Below are 20,036 nucleotides of genomic sequence, written 5' to 3' on the forward strand. Positions count from 1 at the left end.
TGGAGGGTTCGACTACCCCCAGGGCCAACATCTTGGCCACCTCGGATTGGATGCAGGCCCGAACCCGGTCGGGCACTCGAAAAGCTCGTTGTTTCACAGGGGGGCTGTCTCCGGTGTCCACATCGTGGACACACCACCGGGTGACCCCCGGCGTGAGGGAAAACAGATCCGCAAACTGCCCCAGCAGCTTCCGGCAGTCTTGTTGCTGCTCTGGGGTCAGGGTAGAGGAGAGCCGGACCCCCTCGAAGGAGCCGTCTTTCTCGGTGGTGCTGAGGAGATCTGGTAGTGGCTCGGAGTCGTCTTCAGCTCCGTCATCGGTCGCCAGCAGCAGACTCAGTTCAGTGCGTGCAAAGTGCGGCTTGAGCCGGTTAGCGTGTAGAACCCGGAGGGGGTTCCTGGGGGACTCCATGTCTACCAGGTAGGTGACGGGGCTCTTGCGCTCCACCACCTTGAAGGGCCCCGTCCATTTGTCCTGGAGGGCACACGGTTCAACCGGGGACATGACCCAGACTTGCTGGCCCGGCTCGAACTCGATGGACGAGGCGTTCTGGTCATACCAGCGTTTCATTTCCTCCTGACTGGCCTCCAGGTTGGCCTCGGCAAGTTCCCTGAACTTCCGAGTCTGGCTGCGGAGTGTCAGGAGGTACCGGTAGACATCCGGTGGGGCATCTCGAACTGCTGTCTCCCAGCCTTCCTTGACCAGGCTAAGGGGGCCTCGAACCGGGTGTCCGTACAAGAGTTCGAACGGGCTGAACCCCAGGGATTTCTGGGGTACCTCTCGGTAGGCGAACAGGAGGCAGGGCAGCAGGACATCCCACTTGCGCCGGAGGGGCTCTTCTAGGCCCTTGATCATTCCCTTCAGTGTCCTGTTAAAGCATTCCACTAGTCCATTCCCCTGGGGGTGATACGGGGTGGTGAACTTATATGCGACCCCGCACTGTTGCCATAGGGACCGCATATGCTTCGAGATGAAGTTGGACCCCCGATCACTCACGACTTCTCGGGGGAAGCCGACTCGGGAGAAGATGCTCATGAGGGCTCGGCCCACCACGGGGGCCGTGATGGTTCGGAGGGGGATGGCCTCAGGATAGCGGGTGGCATGGTCCACCAGGACGAGGATGAAGAGGTGCCCCTGCGAGGTGCGAGGGTCCAGGGGCCCTACGATATCTATTCCCACTCGCTCGAAGGGGGTGGTTACCACAGGGAACGGCTGGAGCGGGGCTTTGACTTTCCCCCCGCTCTTCCCGCTGGCTTGACAGGTCGGGCAGGTCCTGCAGTGGTTCTGTACATCAGTGCGCATTTTTGGCCAGTAGAAATGGGTCACCAGGCGGCTGTAAGTTTTGTCCTGCCCCAGGTGCCCGGCGAGGGGCACATCATGTGCTAAGTTCAGGAGGAAGTCCCTGAACCGGAGGGGTACAACCAGCACCCGGCCGGCCCCTAGCTCGGCAATCTTCTGCTCACTGTAAAGGAGGTTGTTGTCCCAGTAGACCCAGTGGGACCCCGCGGGGTCTCCAGTGGCTTGCGTAGCGGCTTGCTGTCGCATCCCCTCGAGGGAGGGGCAGGTTTTCTGTTCCTGCCAGAACTGTTCGCGGGTGGGGCCACCTTCTTGGCGCCATTGAGCGAGTTCCGGGAGGTGGTTGAGCTCGGTGAGACCTTCTTGGTCGGGCCCTTGGGGGCCGGGCTCGGTGTCGGCGTCCTCGGGGACGACGGGTGGTGGAGGTGCGGGCCATTCTGGCTCCTCTGTTGGAACCTCCACCGCCGGGGCGGAGGCTCGGGCGGACATGGAGCGGGTGGTCGCACAGACCCACTCGGGAAGGCCTAGCATCCCCAGGTGCTCTCTTCGTTCGACGCCAGCCCAGGGGGAACTTTCCAGGTCGTTCCCAAGGAGGCAGTCCACGGGGGCATCGTCGCGGACAGTCAGTTTCAGCACGCCCGACACTCCCCCCCACTCGAAGGGGATGCGGGCCATCTGACACATAGTTTCGGAGTTATCTGCGGATCGGACTGGGCATAGGACGTTAGGAAGGATCTGTTCCGGGGTCACCAGATGGCAGCGGACCGCTGTCACGCTGGCCCCAGTGTCACGGAGGGCTTCGGTCCGGCGACCATTGATGGTGACCCACTGGCGGTACTTCTGGGTGTTGCCGGGGATCGGTCCTCGGGGGATCATGTCGTGAGTACCCAGGCAGGCTAAGGTCATGGCGGCGGGCTCCCACTCGGCCTGCTCGTGGTCGTTGTCCTCTTCCTCACTTCTTTCTTCACCTAGGGCAGCTGCCGCGATCTGGCGGGCTGGGGGCCCGGTGGTGCCGGGTCGCTGGTTCATCGGGCAGAGGGGGTCATTCGCATAATGACCCTGTCGCTGGCATCTGTGGCACGTAACGTTCGGGCGGGGCCCCGGCCTGGCTGGGGGGCCCCCTCTCCGGCCCAGGGTTGGCGACGTGGAGGTAGGGGATGACCCCTGGGGGGCGTCTCGACCCCGGCTCTGGCCTACTCCGCCACCTCGTGGTCGGTGGTTCCCCGGGGACCCCCGGCCGTAATCTCCCATCGTGTTCCGAGGAACTCGGGTGCTCGCCCATCGGTCTGCCTCGACAGCGAGTTTTCGGGGCTCAGTCAATTTGCTGTCGAGGAGATGCTGCCGGAGTTCGACGAAACAGTTATTGGACAGGTGTTCCCATAGAAGGAGGTCGACTAACTGCTGGTAGGTGGTGACCTGGCAGCCCCGAGTCCACCCCTCGAAGGCTCGACTGTAATAGTTCACGTATTCCACCCATGTGGTACCGGGGATTTTTTTGCAGTCTCGGAATCGCTGCCGGTACATCTCGGGGGTGAGTCCGTAGCGAGTGAGGAGGGCGGTCTTCATGTGCTCGTACGAGGTCCTCTCGGTATCAGGGAGCTCCAGCAGGGCGTCTCTCCCTTCGTTGATAAACTTCCCCCACAGGCCGGCACCCCAGTCCCTGAGGGGTACTCGATGGGCGGCCATGGCGACCTCGTAAGCTTTGAACCACTGCTGGATGTCGTCGTTCTTATAGTACTCTTTGACGACATCCTTGGGTATGTGCACCTTTGTGTCTACCGGGGGAGGTGAGGTCTTACCCCCGGAGCGGTCAGTCTCGTTTGCCTTGGCTTTAAATTCTAGTTCTTTGAGGACGCGCTCGTGCTCGAGCAGGAGTTTCTTCTCCTCGAGGTCTTTTTGTCTTCGCTTTTCTTCTAGGTCTCCTTCTAGCCGTAGCTGCTCGAGGGCTAGCTTCCTTTCTGCCAGTTGGATCTCTCCTTCTTGTCTGAGTCGCGCAAGCTCCAGCTCGTGGAGCCGGTTCCTCTCTCGTTCTCGGGCGTCTTCGTGGGAGAGGCCCGTGTTTGGGTTTGCGGGTCTCTCTCCCGCTGGGTTCAGCTGAGCCTCCGAGCCTCCGTCCGGGCCCGGGTTATCTTCACTCGGAGGTGGCACCTCACCGGCGTCCACCCAGGCCTGCAGGGCCGATTTGAAATCCTCTTTGGTGCTTAAGCCAGTGGTAGCGATGCCTAGATCTTTGCAGAATTGCTTCAGCTCCTTGTGACTGTAGTCTGTCATTTTCTCCTTCTGGAATTCTGTGCTCATGGTCGCAGTGGGTTTTTCTGGGTAGCGAGTGAGTCACTCTCTGTACGATCTGCGTGGGCTCGGATCCCGGCGCTTGCCACCAATGTTAGAAAGGCGACCCGGGGGAGGCAGAAGAGGTCTGACTGACCACCCCTAGGTCAACCCCTCTGTCGAGAAGTAGCCGAGCGTTGCCGAGAGGCCTCCTGAATGAGGGCCCCTCCTAGGATCGTACAGCAGAGTAATCACAACACTACAAATGGACACCACACAGGAGGTCAAGTTCTCAAGCTTTTATAAGTAGTAACGGTTGAGGGCTCTTGGCAGTATATACAGCGGGATCGAGGGATCCGTAAAGTCTCGGACAAGGGGGGTAAGGTAGCGGGACAGTCTTACTCTGGGTGGAGGAAGGGATACCCTACGCACAGCTCTCAATCCTCGAGCTGGGGGGTTCCGAGAGGTTCGAGCCGCGGCGGCGCCAGCAGGCTAACAGGATGGTTCAGCAAGGTGGGCCGCGGCAGCACCAGCAGGCTCTCAGGTGGTTCAGCAAGGTAGGCCGCGGCAGCGCCATCAGGCTCTCAGGTGGTTCAGCAAGGTAGGCCGCGGCAGCGCCAGCAGGCTCTCAGATGGTTCAGCAAGGTAGGCCGCGGCAGCGCCAGCAGGCTCTCAGGTGGTTCAGGTTACAGGAAGGATGAGTTCGTCTGGTGTCGGCCGTGACAGCGTCAGCAGGGCTTCCAGTCCAGGATACAACTGGCGTCCTACTCCGGGACTGGCCCAGATATAGGACGGAGGTCCTTTGATGTCCGGACCCTCGCGCCTGGGGGCCAGAGGGGCCGGGATGATGGTGTCCAGACACCCAGCAGGGGGGTGGAGCCAGCGCCCAGGGAGGCCGGAGGGCGATCGATACCAGGCGTCCGGGGACGGCTGGAGGGCCATCGAAACTCCCCTCCCTCCGGGATCTGTCGAGTGGCCACTCGACCACCTGGGTGGACCTTGGTGCCTCGATGTCTGGGCTGCGCTGGGGCCGAGGCTTGGGCCGAGGCCACGTGGTCGTGACGTGGTGGGCCCAAGATGGAGTCGGGCACGGCCTCGTGCTTCGGTCGTGATGGGCCTACGCTGGGGTCAGGCCGATGATGGGGATCCGGGATGGTAGCCGGATCTGTGGTGTTGGGGCGTGCCGGGTCGGGCCGAAGGGGCCGCCCGAGGTCCGTAGGAGGGCTGATGTTGTCCTGGGCCCGCCATGCGGGAGGGGTAGGACCACGCCATGAGGCCGGGTCCAACAGTACCCACTGCTCGTGGAATGTTGGTCTTAGGTCTCGTATGGACCAATTGATCCTTTAGGTTCTGGCCCCGTTTAAATGCAAACAATGGCAATGGTAGGCTGTCTGTTCCAGTGTTCAAAATCGCCCAATGCTTCTTGATGATCTTCTGTATATTATTTGATTAGGTACAAAAAGTGTTCACACAAGTGATGCGATCTTGCTTTTCTTCTGGGATTGGAGGTTCCAACAAGGTGCTTGGTCGGTAAACATCCCCTTGGACCCTCCTATCTCCGTTGTGTTCATGTTCTTGTGCAGCTAAGGCTGCGGGTCCTAATTTTAAAAGTTGTATTTATCTTGTCATATTCCTGGTGGGAAGTGTGTGTGTGGAGAGAATACCAGACTATACAATACCCGCTTGTTAGTTATGGGTGTTTTGGGTTCCGCTTCTATCGTGGCCACCAATCTTGGGTTGGCTTTTGATGAAGCCGAAATACAATCTATTTTATTAGAGAATCCTAGCATTCTAGATACGATGCCAGCCATACATGTTAGCAGTGATGTGGGTTGGGCAAAGATCCTGATACTCAAGAAAAGCCAATACCGGATATGTGTACATGGTATAACTATGGCCGAATATCTACGCGACAAGTGCACCCTAGTGGTATCATTGTCACTAATGCACCCAGGTTGTTTCTAGATGACAAGGACTTTTTAAAGGACTGGTCATTGATCGCGTGGAAATGTACCTGCGACTGGCTTGTGCTTATAATAAAAACAGCTAAGAAAGCGGCCAACAAGATCATGGTCGAAATTCAAGTCCTTGAGGGTCAAATTAAAGCTACCATCTCAAGCAAGGTTTTCTCTAAAAATCAAGACGACAGTAACAAAACTAGTAGGGAATTTAAAGATTCGATTCTCTTCTCGAACCTCGAGAAATTCAAAAAGGACCTAGCTAAGTTCTCATCCGAAAGAATTTACCCCTACACCAGTGACACCTACGTTCCTGTTGCATACAACAGGAATGGGCGGAAGGGAGGGTCCATATATGGGACTTCTAGTTCAGAAGACGGGTCAAGTGATTCGGACTCATCTAACCCCGGTAATGTTACCAATAGGAACTGAGGTAGAGGGAATCGGAGGAACTGGAGGGGATTTAATCAGAATTATAGTCAACCTCAGTTCCCCCCCTGGTGGCAACCTAATCCATGGGTACAAGGTGTTCCCCCTTTTCCACATCAAACAGTTCCGTTCGGTCCCCAACAATTTTATCCCAACTTTAACTCACAGCCTTTTTTAGGGTTTGGTCGAGGGAGGGCGAGAGGGAGGCGGCGGACACAGCAACAGAGCCAGGTTCATTGGCACCTCCCCCCACCAACGATGGACTTGCGGAGCGGGAAGAAGGTCCCCCAAGACCACACAGGGGCAACTGCAGGGACAGCCTCGTGATCAATTTGATTTCCCATACACTAACTGACATCGAAGAGAAAGTGTTAAATAGAGGGTTAGGTTTCGTGGCAACCAACACTGAAGATCCTTTCCTCACCCAAATGGAGATGGGGAAGTTCTTCAGGAAAATCCGTCTGCACTTTCTTTTTTCAAAAAAGATTGGAGATAATTTGGACCCAATAACTAATGACAATAATAATGGTCTTAAGAGACCATCTACCTTCAATCCATCAACTATAGTCCTCCCAGCTAAGGTTCTGACTTTTGAAGAAGCAGTGGATTGTGATATAAGGAAACTCTTCCAACAGAATCACAAACCTTTTATCAACTTCTCTAAAAAGGAACAGGATGCCCTCAAAAGCCTGACTAGAGACGAGTCAATGATATTAAAACCTGCTGACAAGGGTGGGGCTATAGTATTATTGGACTCTGTCACCTATCGGGAGGAATGCCTTAGGCAACTCAATGACGATAAGTCACACCGACAACTGACCGCTGATCCCACAGAGAGACTGTCGAATGCTATTGGGCACATTGTGGAAGCGGCGTCTGAGGGATGGGTAACTACCAACGAAGCACAATATTTATGCGCAGCACACCCTGTAATGCCGTACTTTTATGTGCTTCTAAAGTATACAAAGCACAGCGACCTCGCCCAGGACGCCCGATAATATCAGGCATAGGCTCTCTCTTAGAACCTTTGTCAACGTTCGTTGACTTCTTCCTGAGACAAATGGTAAGGGAAATGCCCACGTTTGTGCAGGACACAAAGGACGTACTCAGAATTTTACCAGATGTAGAGTTCAATATGGAGCTTGATTTACTTGTGTCCTTCGATGTAGAGTCTCTATATATGTCCATCCCGCAGAACGAGACTCTAGAAGTAATAGAGAATCTGTTACTAGCACGAGACCTTAATTCCATTACACCAGTCTCCTTAATCATGACCCTTGCAAAGATGTCAATGGCAGAGAATTTTTTTCAGTTTGAGGATTCTATTTTTTTACAAATTTCAGGGACTAGTATGGGCAGTGTTTTTGCCCCTAGTCTCGTGAATCTGTATGTTCATAAATTTGAACAGGATCATATCCTCACTCATACTAACCCCTACTTCAACTCTCTACGTCTTTGGAAACGTTACATTGATAACGTTTTGGTGATATGGCGAGACACAGTTGAAGATTTAGAGAGTTTCCACAAATGGTTGAACAGCAGAAACAATTTTCTAAGATTCACTGTAGAGTATAACAAGCATCATCTAGCTTTTTTGGATCTTTTGATTACAGCAACTCCTACTGGTCTACAGTCGGAGTTATATCGGAAACCCATGGCCAGAAACTCGCTGTTAAGTTACAACAGTTTTTAAGGTTATCAAAAAGCAAAAACAGGATTTTCGCAAAAATTATGCAAAAAAAGGATTTTCGCAAAAAAGTGGACACTTGTAACAAATCGAAACCATTGGATAGATAAATTATGGTATTCTCAAAAACGCAATGTGTAAGATGTTATTGCGGTGTATATTTTTCTTCCGCCCCTACATTGCAGTTGTGGCAGTTATCATCGCATACCATAAAGTGTAAGGTGCCTGCCTCATCCAGAGGCTCCTCTGGTCTAGGTTCGCAGTATCCAGAGATCCGTAAGTGAGGTAAAACATGAAAAAATGGTGACCCCAACAAAATCTTAATTCATTTAAAAATTAGACCAACACCCAAGACTTTAATGGTGGTGAAGATCTACAATTTTTTTTTAAAAAGGTAGGTACTTTTGCTAGATCGAGTAACTGGATCTAGAAGTGTAACATACAAAGAGGTGTCGACATGTTTCAGCCCCCTATGGCTCAACGGAGTCTGTAGGGCTTTCGTCAGGACTAAACAAACAAACATAACACGGATAGTTACTCACACCATTTGTGTAGTTACTGCGATGGCTTACTGGTTCAATTTAATCAGTTGCCAAACGTTCTCTTTTAACCTGCAAAAGAGGGACATGAAAATAGAAATATAGAAATATACAATACATATAATAATGTATTAGTGTGGGTTTACGGAGGCACCAGAGTATATATTAATCTCTAGAGGCTATTGTGACATTTTGTAAAACTTTTACTGTAGTGGAGTGTAAGAACAGGGAGGCTGAGGACTGAGTGACTGGTAGGGCGAATAGTCTTATGATGCTGGTGTGCATTTAAGTGGTGTGGTCGTTATGATCTTGCATGGTAATATCATAGTCAACTCGATGGTTGTATTGTATATAAGGTACAGCTTTCAAGATGTTTTAGAGAGCTTTTGCAGATAAAACTCCTGTATAACTGGTTATATGGAACAGGGAGCTGTCATATCGCATAGGCGGCATGGGTCGTTTTATCGTCAAAGCCATATGTTGTAGAAATACACGAGTACACAGTGCTGGGACTTCCTTGTAGTACTGAGTGGAAGTATTAGCCCAGTGCCCCAAACGAGGCTAAACCTTTCAGAATGACCCGCAATATAGCCTGTTGGAACATAAAAGTAACGGCGGGTATCACTGACTCACGGCGTTCTTACCTCGTGTAAAGTTACGAGAGGCTCCGTCAGGGGATACCGGCCTAGTTATTGCCACAGAGCTAAAGAAGGGGAGACAAATACAATGGAATCACTCGCCTTACCTAAAATTCGTAGAAGGAAAGCAAAACACGTACTCCTGCCGCCATTACCCGCGAGGGAGGAGACTGCCGCCGCTTGTGCTGACTCTGCCCCTGGACGCTGGGTGGACGTCACAGTGCGTCTTTTGAAGGGGAAAATTCCGACGTTTGTGCTGACTCTGCCCCTGGCCTCTGGGTAGACGTCACAGTGTGATATTTAAAGGGAAACGAGTGTTTTTCTTAAAAAAGGAAATACTTTCACTTGGTCGAAGCCAGCTGTGCTCAAGGGGAAACTGTGTATGTGTATAACTGACTCACATGTCTCAATAAAAATCAAGATTCTCAATGTATTGCAAACTGGTGCCAAGGTGGATTGTCATTAAGCCCCCCGATATGGGTTTTCAGACGATTTACCCATCTCTGCTCCTTTTCATACAGCTTTTTTTCAGCGTTGTGTGTTTTTTTAGTGAGCATCTCAATGACAGTCCAATGTATTTCTTCACATGTGTGTCCTGACTCAAGGTAATGGGCACAGAGTTTGGTAGTGATTTTTTTGAGTCTGATATTGCTCCTGTGTTCGCCAATGCGGATTTTCACTTTTCGGCAGGTCATCCCGATATAGATTTTGTTGCAGGGGCACTTGACCATATAAATTACATACACACTTTTTTGCGAAAATCCTTTTTTTGCATAATTTTTGCGAAAATCCTGTTTTTGCTTTTTGATAACCTTAATACGTACCCAGGGGAAGCAAATGGACACTCATTCCTCCTCCCTATCCCTTTGATTACTTAAGTTACAACAGTTGCCTTCCGATAGCCCTGCGAGATAATTTACTGTATGGGCAGTTTTTGAGAGTACAGCGGAACTGCTCTACAAAAGAGACTTTTAATGATCACGCTAAAACTTTAGAGAAGAATTTAGCTGCTAGAAAGTATCCAAAATATCTGATACGTAGGTCTAAGATAAGAGCCTTGAATGACAATCGAGAAAGTCTGTTGGAACCTCCAATCCCAAAAGAAAAGCAAGATCGCATCACTTGTGTGAACACTTTTTGTACCCAATCAAATAATATACAGAAGATCATCAAGAAGCATTGGGCGATTTTGAACACTGGAACAGACATCCTACCATTGTCATTGTTTGCATTTCAACAGGGCCAGAACCTAAAGGATCAATTGGTCCATACGAGGCCTAAGACCAACATTCCACGAGCAGTGGGTACCCTTTGGGACATGCTAGCTGTCACAGGCCACCATCCTTGCGGCAGCTGTGCAGCTTGTCCACAAACCTCTCGAACAACAAGTATTGACAAAGGTAGTGATACTTTGCTGAGAGGAACACCCTGTGGACTTTGTTCAGGCTCCTACCTGCTGCTGATTGACTTCGTGGGACCAGGAAACGCCCGACGCCTTGCCGGACCCGCTGCGCGGGTCCAGCTTTGTCCCCTGTTACTGTGGGGCTCTTGGGACTGAACTGAACTGTGCATCCTTGCACCGGCAGGGCTGCGAGCAGCATAGCAGGGACTCAATTTCCCAGGAGTCCCTGCTCGTAACACCTGAGGCCGCTCTCCCTGCCGGTCACGCCCCCGCCCTGATTTAAACTGCCTTGTCCTCTTTGACTGCGGGATACTTTGCTAAGGGGAACGCCCTGTGGACTTTGTTCAGGCTCCTACCTGCTGCTGATTGACTTCGTGGGACCAGGAAACGCCCGACGCCTTGCCGGACCCGCTGCGCGGGTCCCGCTTCGTCCCCTGTTACTGTGGGGCTCTTGCGACTGAACTGAACTGTGCATCCTTGCACCGGCAGGGCTGCGAGCAGCATAGCAGGGACTCAATTTCCCAGGAGTGCCTGCTCGTAACACCTGAGGCCGCTCTCCCTGCCGGTCACGCCCCACCGCCCTAGCTCTACTTAATTGCTTGGGGAGACTGCTGCGCGGTAGCGCGCGGGAGCGCCCAGGGCGAAGCCCGGGCAAAGGGCGGGCCATCTGTGGCCGTCCCTGGTCGGTCGGGGTTGGGTTGGGACACCCCCTTAGGCCATTGGATTTTGGTCACTGAACTGATTATATTAATATTAATGTGCAGAGGGTTGCGGGACCACTTATTGTACTATTATATTTGTAGTTGGTGTGGGGGTTTGCTGAGTTTTATACATTTAGTATCTTGGTTGCATAGCCTGAGTTTTTCATCAGCATGCCGCTGCGTTCGGGCAAGGATCGTTCTGTAGTGCTTCAGACTTCTAAGGGGGTGGTTTCAGGCCCATTGGATGCTTTTATAATCAAAGCTACGGGAATACTGGAGAAGGAGATAGCCTTTGCGGACAAAAGGCTATCTTTAGATCTTATTAGTGGGAAACGCTCCTCCCTGGGGCATATTGCTACTGCGACCAGCCCTCCACCCACATTACCTCCTCCCCAAAATTCTAATTTGGTTCTTGTTTCAGCAGATATACACAGTGAAGCAGAAGGTCCTCCCTTATTGCATGGCACCACTGACACTAATGAAGCTGATATATCTGGGAGTGGGGGAGAAGATAGTGTGCTATCAGCTAGTCGGTCTTTAATAATTTCCTCCTCTGAAGAAGAGCCCTTAGTGACTAGTTGTCCCGGTAAGAGGAAGCGTAATAAGGGTAGACAGAAAGGGGGGTTGTCTAAGGTATCTAAAACAGCCTGTCCATCACTGCCTGCGGACAATACCTGCCTCTCAAGAGGTGACTCGCTACACCTACAGCCCCCTAGTAGCCTTGATACCTCCCCTGTAATTCCCTTTGGGGCTTCCCACATTGGCTCGGTAAATACAAGTGGTAGTGATTTCGACTTACTGGCGCGAATGGAAGTCCTATTTAAGACACTTCTGTTGCCAGTGCTAGAGAGAACCAGGCTTATGAACCTTAAAATAGAGAGTCTAGAGACCCTTATAACGGCTAATTCCTGCCTACTTAAAAAACTTGTCCATGACCAGGCAGCACAGCTGGTTTCTTCTACTACTGGTAACTCTAAGTCCCAGGGAAATAACCCTTTAGCTACCAAGGCCCATACATCTGGTGGATCAACAAACATTTGCACTAACAGACCGGTTCCAAAGGCCAGGAATCTAAAATCGCTTAGTGTTCCCAATCCACCCACGACCCCGGTTGTTCAAACCTTGATACCTAAGAAGGCTAGTGCTAAATCTAATGGCCCGCCACAGCCAAGCTCTTCTAAGCCTACGAATCATGCACAGGCTCAGATCATGGGGGCGGGCAAGCCTAAACCGCCCACCCATCCCACAGCGAGCACTAGCTTGGCTGCTGGGTGTGCCCATCTTCCTGGACAAGTTTCTAAGAGGGGACCTCCACCAGCAGACTTACCAATTGATGCCACGCCTTATACTATTGTCCTGACAGGTGTTGTTCCCCTTAGGGATGGCCAATCTGAACCGCATGGGGATCTCATGAATAAGGTAGCCTTTTGGCTAAATAAAAATCGCCCCCTCCCACCCAATTCCTCCACAAAGATCTTGACTGTCCGGAGAGCTGACTGGGTGGGATACTGTGCAAAGGATTTAGATGGTGAATGTATCCTTATACATTTTCGGGATCCTTGGGTGGTTGAACATATACGTAGGGAGGCTAGGTATGGAAAGCTGGGGGACGTACAATCTTTAAGTTTGAATTGCTTCTATCCTAAAAGACATGGCGTCCCTCCCCCTAATAGTCTTCCGTTATTTAGATCGGTAGAGAGGAACCAGGCAGTGAGGTTCCCCAATCCCCCCTTCTATCCCTGCCTATCGAATCGGTTTGAATCCTTGTCTGGGTTGGAATGTATTGATTGACTGGGGCAGGATATCATGGGAGAAGGTACCAGTAGAGACCCCAAAGGTATTAGTCAGTTACCACTCATTTCAGAACAGAGTATTCTGGAGGATGAAAAATGGAAAGAAGGTGGAGACCTTAGCCCTAAAGTTTCCACCCCGAGATTTAGTTCTCCGTCCAGGACGAATGTTGTCATGGTGGAGGACGTGAGTACATCAGAGGCTAATTTAATTCGTAGCCAAGTGGGGTCGCTTAAAGTAGTTTCCTGGAATATAGCAGGGTTAAGGGGTCGTATTGATAATGATGATTGGGCAGATTTCATCGACACCTTTGACATTGTTATTCTACAGGAGAGCTGGGCAACCGCCCGATTCATAGAGCAGGGTATCTTAATTTCTTTAAGCCTGCCATCCAGGGCCCCAAGGGTAGAGCCTCTGGAGGATTGGTGATGTGGATTAGACAGTCTATGGGGTATAGTTTATCGGAAATTGTGGTAGGCAACCCGGACCTTCTGGGTATTAAGCTCAGCAGGGGTAATGAACAGGGCATTGTAATAATAAACATCTACGCTAGAGGACGCCCAGGTGGTCGTAAGCAGCCAGTTATGGATGACCTTGATTTGCTTTTGAGGGAAATAGGTAGTGATAATTTTATTCTTGTTGCGGGAGACCTAAACTGTTCATTTGAACCCATACATAGTGTGGGCGAGGATTTGGGGGCAGATGAAGACGCTGTTTGGGATATCCCGCCTCTTTCACTAAGTAGGGGTGTTAAGGGTACAGAGGCGGCACTCCTTTGGTTAGGCCTTTGTTTGGAGTGGGGTTTGCGTGCAGTGAATGGGCGCACGTCTTCTGATAAGATAGGCCACCCGACTTTTAATAATGGGATCAGTATGAGTCGCAGTGACTATATTTTAGTTAAAATAGAATTCTGGTCCCTTGTTATTGACATGGAGGTTGTGGCACGTCCAGAGAGCGACCACAATCCACTTTCGTTAGGTCTTAAGCTTCCAGGTGATGGAGGTGGGCCCTCTATTACAGCTTGTCTAACGTCAGAGGTTATTTTGTCCAATGACAGAAGACGGGTAAAATGGTCCAGGGTTATAGCAGATCCTTCCACAATTAAAGATATAGAGGAAGAAGCAATGAAAACAATGAATGCTATGGAATCTTTTACATCTTCCCAGATAAGTGACCTGCATGACCGGTGCTTTGCGAAATTGAAAATTTTGCTTACGCAACCACTGACATTAAGGAAAGATCAGGTACGGAAAAAGTGGTATAACAAGAGTTGTAGGTTAGCGCACAGTAGACTAATCTTAGCGGTCAAATCTAGGGTCATTACCGATATTAGAACAGCTCGGATATTATATAAAAAAGCACTGTGGGTCGCGAAGAAGGAGTGGGATGACCTTCACTGGTCAGAGCTCCTTGTGGCGTGTCAATCATCTAACCAAACTAAGTTTTGGGAAACCGTTAAGTGGGGCAGGAATCCGGACTCCCAAACTCCTGTTAATCATGTCTCTGCGGAAGATTGGGTGGCTTTTTACTCTTCGCGGTTTAGAGCCTCGAACGCAGGCCACGACATTCAGCAGGAGTTGGAAGTGGTTTTGCCTTCTAACCCTAGGGTCGTGCTTGCTTTTTCTACCTCTGATACGGAGCATGCCCTTGGTGCAGTACAGTCAGGGAAAGCACCTGGGTTGGATGCAATACCTGCAGACCTTTTTAAATCGAATCTTGATATTTAGGTTCCTTATATAACCATGCTTGTCAACGCCATCGCTGCAGGGGCAAGGATCCCGGACTCCTGGAAAGGGGCGGAGATTCTACCAGTTTTTAAAAAAGGGGACCGCTCAGCCCCGGGAAATTACTGTCCCATAAGTTTGATAGATTCTCTTCAAAAAATAGCTGCTAGGATGGTACTTGCAAGAATCCAGGGGTGGATGGAGCAGGAAAATATATTGTCCCCAATGCAAGCTGGATTTAGATCAGGCACTAGCACCATAGATCAGGCTTTAGACTTACCATGTTGTATTGGAAGGTGGTTCAGTTGGGTGGAGGTGCTATTTACGCCGCTTTTGTGGACCTTAAGTCGGCTTTCGACTTGGTACCAAGAGGGAAATTGTGGGAATCCCTTAGACTTATGGGTTTGCCATCCGAACTCCTGGATATAGTAATTAGACTCCATGAGGATAACTTTGCCAAGGTGAGATGGGGCAAACAAGGTCAGGTGACAGATAGCTTTCTAGTTACACGTGGGGTGCGTCAGGGATGCGTTTTGGCACCCACTCTATTCCTTTTGTTCATCAATCAGGTAGTTAAATTCTTTTCAGACACCCAGACAGACGCACCATCCTTGGGCGGGTCTAAGCACCCGAAGTTGATCTTTGCAGACGATACCCTGCTCCTCTCTAAAACTCGAGGGCGGTTGCAAATAGCCCTCAACAGGTTTGCTGAGTTTTGCAGGGCTAATGATCTAGAGATCAATGTAGACAAAACCAAATTTATGGTTTTCAGTAACAAAAGCCCCATTACTAGTTCTGTTAGTTTGAATGGTGTCTTGATTGAACAAGTGAATGTAATGACTTACTTGGGTGTGACCCTGGATTATCGCCTAAACTGGAAACCCCAGATTGAGGCATTATATCTTAAATTTGTACGCCTCTCGGGTGGTTTGCTCCAGGAGCAAAAGAAGTCCTTGACTAAACGTATTGCCCCAGTGTTAAAAAATTTTGAAGCCAAGATAAATGCAGCCACTTTGTATGGCGCTGATGTTTGGGGTTTCAAAGACTTATCTCCCTTGGTTAAAGCACAAAACAAATTTTTGCGTTATTTGGTAGGTCTCCCCCAATCTACACCTATCAAACCGCTGTTGTTAGACTTGGGTTGTAAACCCTTCGATGAATTGGCCCGTTTTCGTTTGGTGGCTCTGTGGCGACGACTCTGGACTACACCGGAGCTTAGCCTTTTTTCCAAGGGAATGGATGAGGTTAAATCATTGTGGGGCGCTTCTAGAATTCCATGGCTAAGGGAAGTGAAACAAGTGTTGGAAGAGATGGGACTCAACCAGCTCTGGACAAATCCGGGGGGTTCTACTTTCCCCTCCAAATCGGATTTTAAAGACCTATATTGGGCTTCAGTAAAGCTTTCTGCAGTTGTCCATTCGGACGCTACCAGTTTAACAGGCCTTTTTTTGGTTCACAAATTGACCCCATCTTTAGAGCCATACTGGGATGTGATTGTTAAAACCCTTGACCGGAAACTTTACCACCAGTTCCGAGTCGGGTCTCTCCCAGTTAATTCTTTTACTTTGAAGTGGGCTGCGAATTCAAATCCAATTAACACCTGTCCCTGGTGCCCGGATCATCTGGAGAGCATGGGACATTTCTTCTTTGCCTGCCCAGCCTATCGTGCTCCACGCTTAAAATGGCTCAAACCCTTATGCAGTAGACTGGAAATCAAAGGGAGTTCTGAAGCAATGAAGATATTTCGTACTAACACGTCTGAGTTGGTTGTGGTTGGTGTGGCTAAGTACCTAGGTTGGGCATGGATTATTCGTACCAGGAACCCTAATATTTCTTAATGGTCTTAATACCAATAATGTTTTAATATTAAAAATGTCTGCTGGCATCTTAAATGTAAGTCTTTATTATCAATTTGTTTAATAACTTTTTAAATGATAACTTTTTTAAATGATGATTGTTATTCTGGTTTTTATAATACTCTTTGTGCGTTTTGTATACTTGTCTTTTATGAATTGATATTCGAAATAAAGACTTTCTGAACTGAACTGACAAAGGTAGTGACCGCCCCTGGCAACAGAGACGGTTCACTAACTGCAACAGCCAGAACCTGATCTATTTAATAACTTGTCCATGCCATATGAAATACGTAGGCATGACCACAAGAAAAATTAAAATCCGCATCTCCGAGCATAAGAGCACGATTAGATGCCGGAAACAGGAAACCAGGTTAACCAACCATTTTCTGGAGGTGGGACATGCGCCTACTGATTTTAAGTGGACCGTAATAGAGCAGCCCTTGATTCCCACTCAGGTGAGAGATGTGAGCAAATTCCTGTTAAAAAAAGAGCAGAAATGGGTCTATAAATTAAATTCAGACAAGGATAGTCTGATGAAGACATCCCGTGAATGTCTCTAAGTTATGGATCACGTATCATTCCTAACACGGATTATATATCCTGCAATGAGTACTGATTGGCAGTTGTAGCACACATGAGCATCCACAAATGAGATTAAGGATATTGTCTTTGTCTGTAGACTCTACAGTGTAGAGCATCAATAAATCCACTCATGTGGTGTATGAATAATCTGGTGCTAACCATTCGGTGCTTGTCATATACTCCAATCACAAATGCATCATTAACGGGCATAGATGTTTGTAACCTGTAGCGTGATATGTGACTACATTTCCCATGAATCTGGGGAACGACGCTGCCCGATGACCTCATTTACGTCACAAACTCGCGTAACATCAACGAGTAAATACACGGCATCGGGGGTGGATTCAAGACCCTCGTAAAATTAGATCCACATTAGTGAACTTCTATGTGGGAAAACTTTGGTATTGTCACATACTCCAATCTCAAATGCATCATTAAACAAAGACGATGAACATAGCTGTTTGGAACCTGTAGCGCGATATGTGACTACATTTCCCATAAATTTAGGGAACGACGCTGCCTGATGACGTCATTTACGTCACAAACTCGCGCAACATCATCTAGTAAATACACAGCATTTTCCATACCGGGTTCCTCCCCGAGACGGCCCAGAGGGACGCCCGGAGTACCGACGGTTAGGTAAGCGCCATGAGCAGATCACGCACTAGCTATGCATTTACAGTGGAGCCCGGGGTGTATGTGATTTGATTCGGGGAGATACACTGTGAAGTACAAGTGTTTTGGGTACTGGCATTATCTTAGTAAGCTTATTTAGTAACTTGCCAGCTTAAGAAGGAGAACGTCTGAAATGTATGATGATATGCTCGCAGTTAGTGCAAATTGGTTGAGCATTGTTTGGGGCCGGATGCTATCGAGTTGAAGATGTAGGTTTTACAGATGGGGGATGGCTTTCATCCTCTGTTGGTTTTGTTATTAAGCAGGGCAATGCCATCACACCACAAATATGTACTATCATCAGATAGGAATGTAAACAATATAAATTGCACAACTTGGCTCGTTTGTCACTACGCTAATAACGCATGCATCTGACTAATTGAATGTACGATCTGCACATTGGAGACTGGGCTTATTTGTTGAAGTAGTCTTTATGCGTTATGTACTTTTGAGTCTGGGCATATTTGTTGAAGGAGTCCAGATGTGAGCATGGATATTCCATTCAGTCAAAATAAAACACAGTAACCTATATGGACAATCACTCATTTTTGAGTGGGTATGCAAAGTCAGTCTCAACTGACATGTCCGAGTAATTCTCTCCTCTATGTTCTTCCTCACTAGAGCGGTGCTCCATTTACCTGCGCTGTAGCCAGGTGAGGTGGAGCTTTTCTCTCCTGCCCAATAGGTAAGTGAGAGTTATATACCCTAAAGAGGTACTAGTGCACGGGCTTTCAACATTATGGAGGCAAGAAGGAGAAACTTTTTTGCCGCCCTGCACTTGGATTAAAAATAAAAAATATTTGAATCAATTTATTAATTGTATGTTTGTTGATTGTTTGTCTTTCTATGTATCTGACACCGTGTTTCCTGCCCATTCTGATCTGGGGACCACTAACCAGGAGAATGATGTTACCTAGGATACCCAGGTGATAAATGTACTTTTTTATATATCACTACCTGTGAGCAGTAGCGACTAAAGGTCCTGATGAAAGCAGCGGATACCCTCTAGGATCCATCAGTCTGCAGGAACATGTTGACCCGACACAATGAATAGTAGCTATTTGTTGAAAAGACTAATATCGCACACATTTTATTAATTTGGAAGCAGAGAGTTTTTCATTAAAATGTCTTTTTGCCTCTTTTCTATCCAATTTTAGTCTCTTAAGCACTTCTTCTCTTTACGTTTCCACTTATTTTTTTGCACTGCTTTACAGTTGTCACCCTATGCCCAAACAGACTTTAAAAAGGTCACTGGGCATCACTTGTTTGGTTAATCATTTACTCTACTGAAGTGGTTACAACATCTTCTCTTCTTGGTGTGAAGGATCCCAGATGATGAGAAGGGTGGTATCGGTCGACAACTGATGGGTATTTTTTCACATGTAGAAAGTATCCTGTTGACCTTTGTCATGTCACATTGTTGTACACTTGATTTCTTGTCGATTTACCTCTATATTTGGTTCTCCCTACTGTCAGATACTTAGTTAGTCAACCTCTTGTTTCTTTGACCCACTGCTACTTTCTGCATGTTTAAGATAAGCCATGAGCACCTCTTCGGTAAAAAGTCCCTCCGGGTGCCTGAGACACGCAAGCGGCGGATTTGGGCTGATATCCAGCGCAAAGTGAATGCAGTCGGCGCCACCCACAGAAGTGTGGAAGATTTAAGAAAGCGCTGGTACGATATGCGCCAGAACTCTAAGGAGAAGGTGGCTGCCAGGTTGGAGCAGCCAAGATGACTGGTGGAGGGACCTCCACTGCCACTGACTCCACACCACTAGAGGAACTGTTTGAGGGGACCCTGCGGCCAGAGAGTGTAGTGGGCATGGCCGAGCTGGACATCTCAGACCCCCCAGTACCAAGGCAAGGTAAGAAGCATACCATCACACCCCTGATACCCCCACTCACCCAGGAGCGACCTAGGGGCAGAACAAAACTGAAAGTCCAGCGCAGGTACACAAACACACAAAGCAATGCATTATGGAAGATGTAGTCACATGCACATTACAGTGGTGCATTTACACCCAGCCAGTCCCTAACAGCATGTGCACATCAGGAAAGGCAAATACAGGACCCATGTAATCCCAAACAGTGAAATTTAATACATGACAAGTGCAAGTCAGAACAGATAATTAATGTGTGCTTTTACGTCCACAGCACCATCTGTTATACAAGAAACAGTCAGTGGAAGACAGGATGATTCCCCTAACACACAGGCAACAGGGCAAGAGGAGGACACAGAGGAGGAGAACAGCCCAGTAATCCCTCCAAAACGCCAAAGGCGGAATGTTGTGCCACCACTGCCACCATTGGAGGATGAAGGCCAGGACACCGATGGTGATGTCCAACCAGTCCCAGCACAGCCAGAGCCACAACACCATGCTCGAGCATGTGCTAATCTGATGCCGCCAGTTCCATCCAGGCACAGGGCATGCGCATCCACCAATGCAGCAGATCCAGGAGAGGACACAGTATTCGGCGGACTGGAGGGGCAC

The sequence above is a fragment of the Lissotriton helveticus genome, chromosome 10 (genome assembly GCF_964261635.1).
Source record: "Lissotriton helveticus chromosome 10, aLisHel1.1, whole genome shotgun sequence".
NCBI lineage: Eukaryota > Metazoa > Chordata > Amphibia > Caudata > Salamandridae > Lissotriton > Lissotriton helveticus.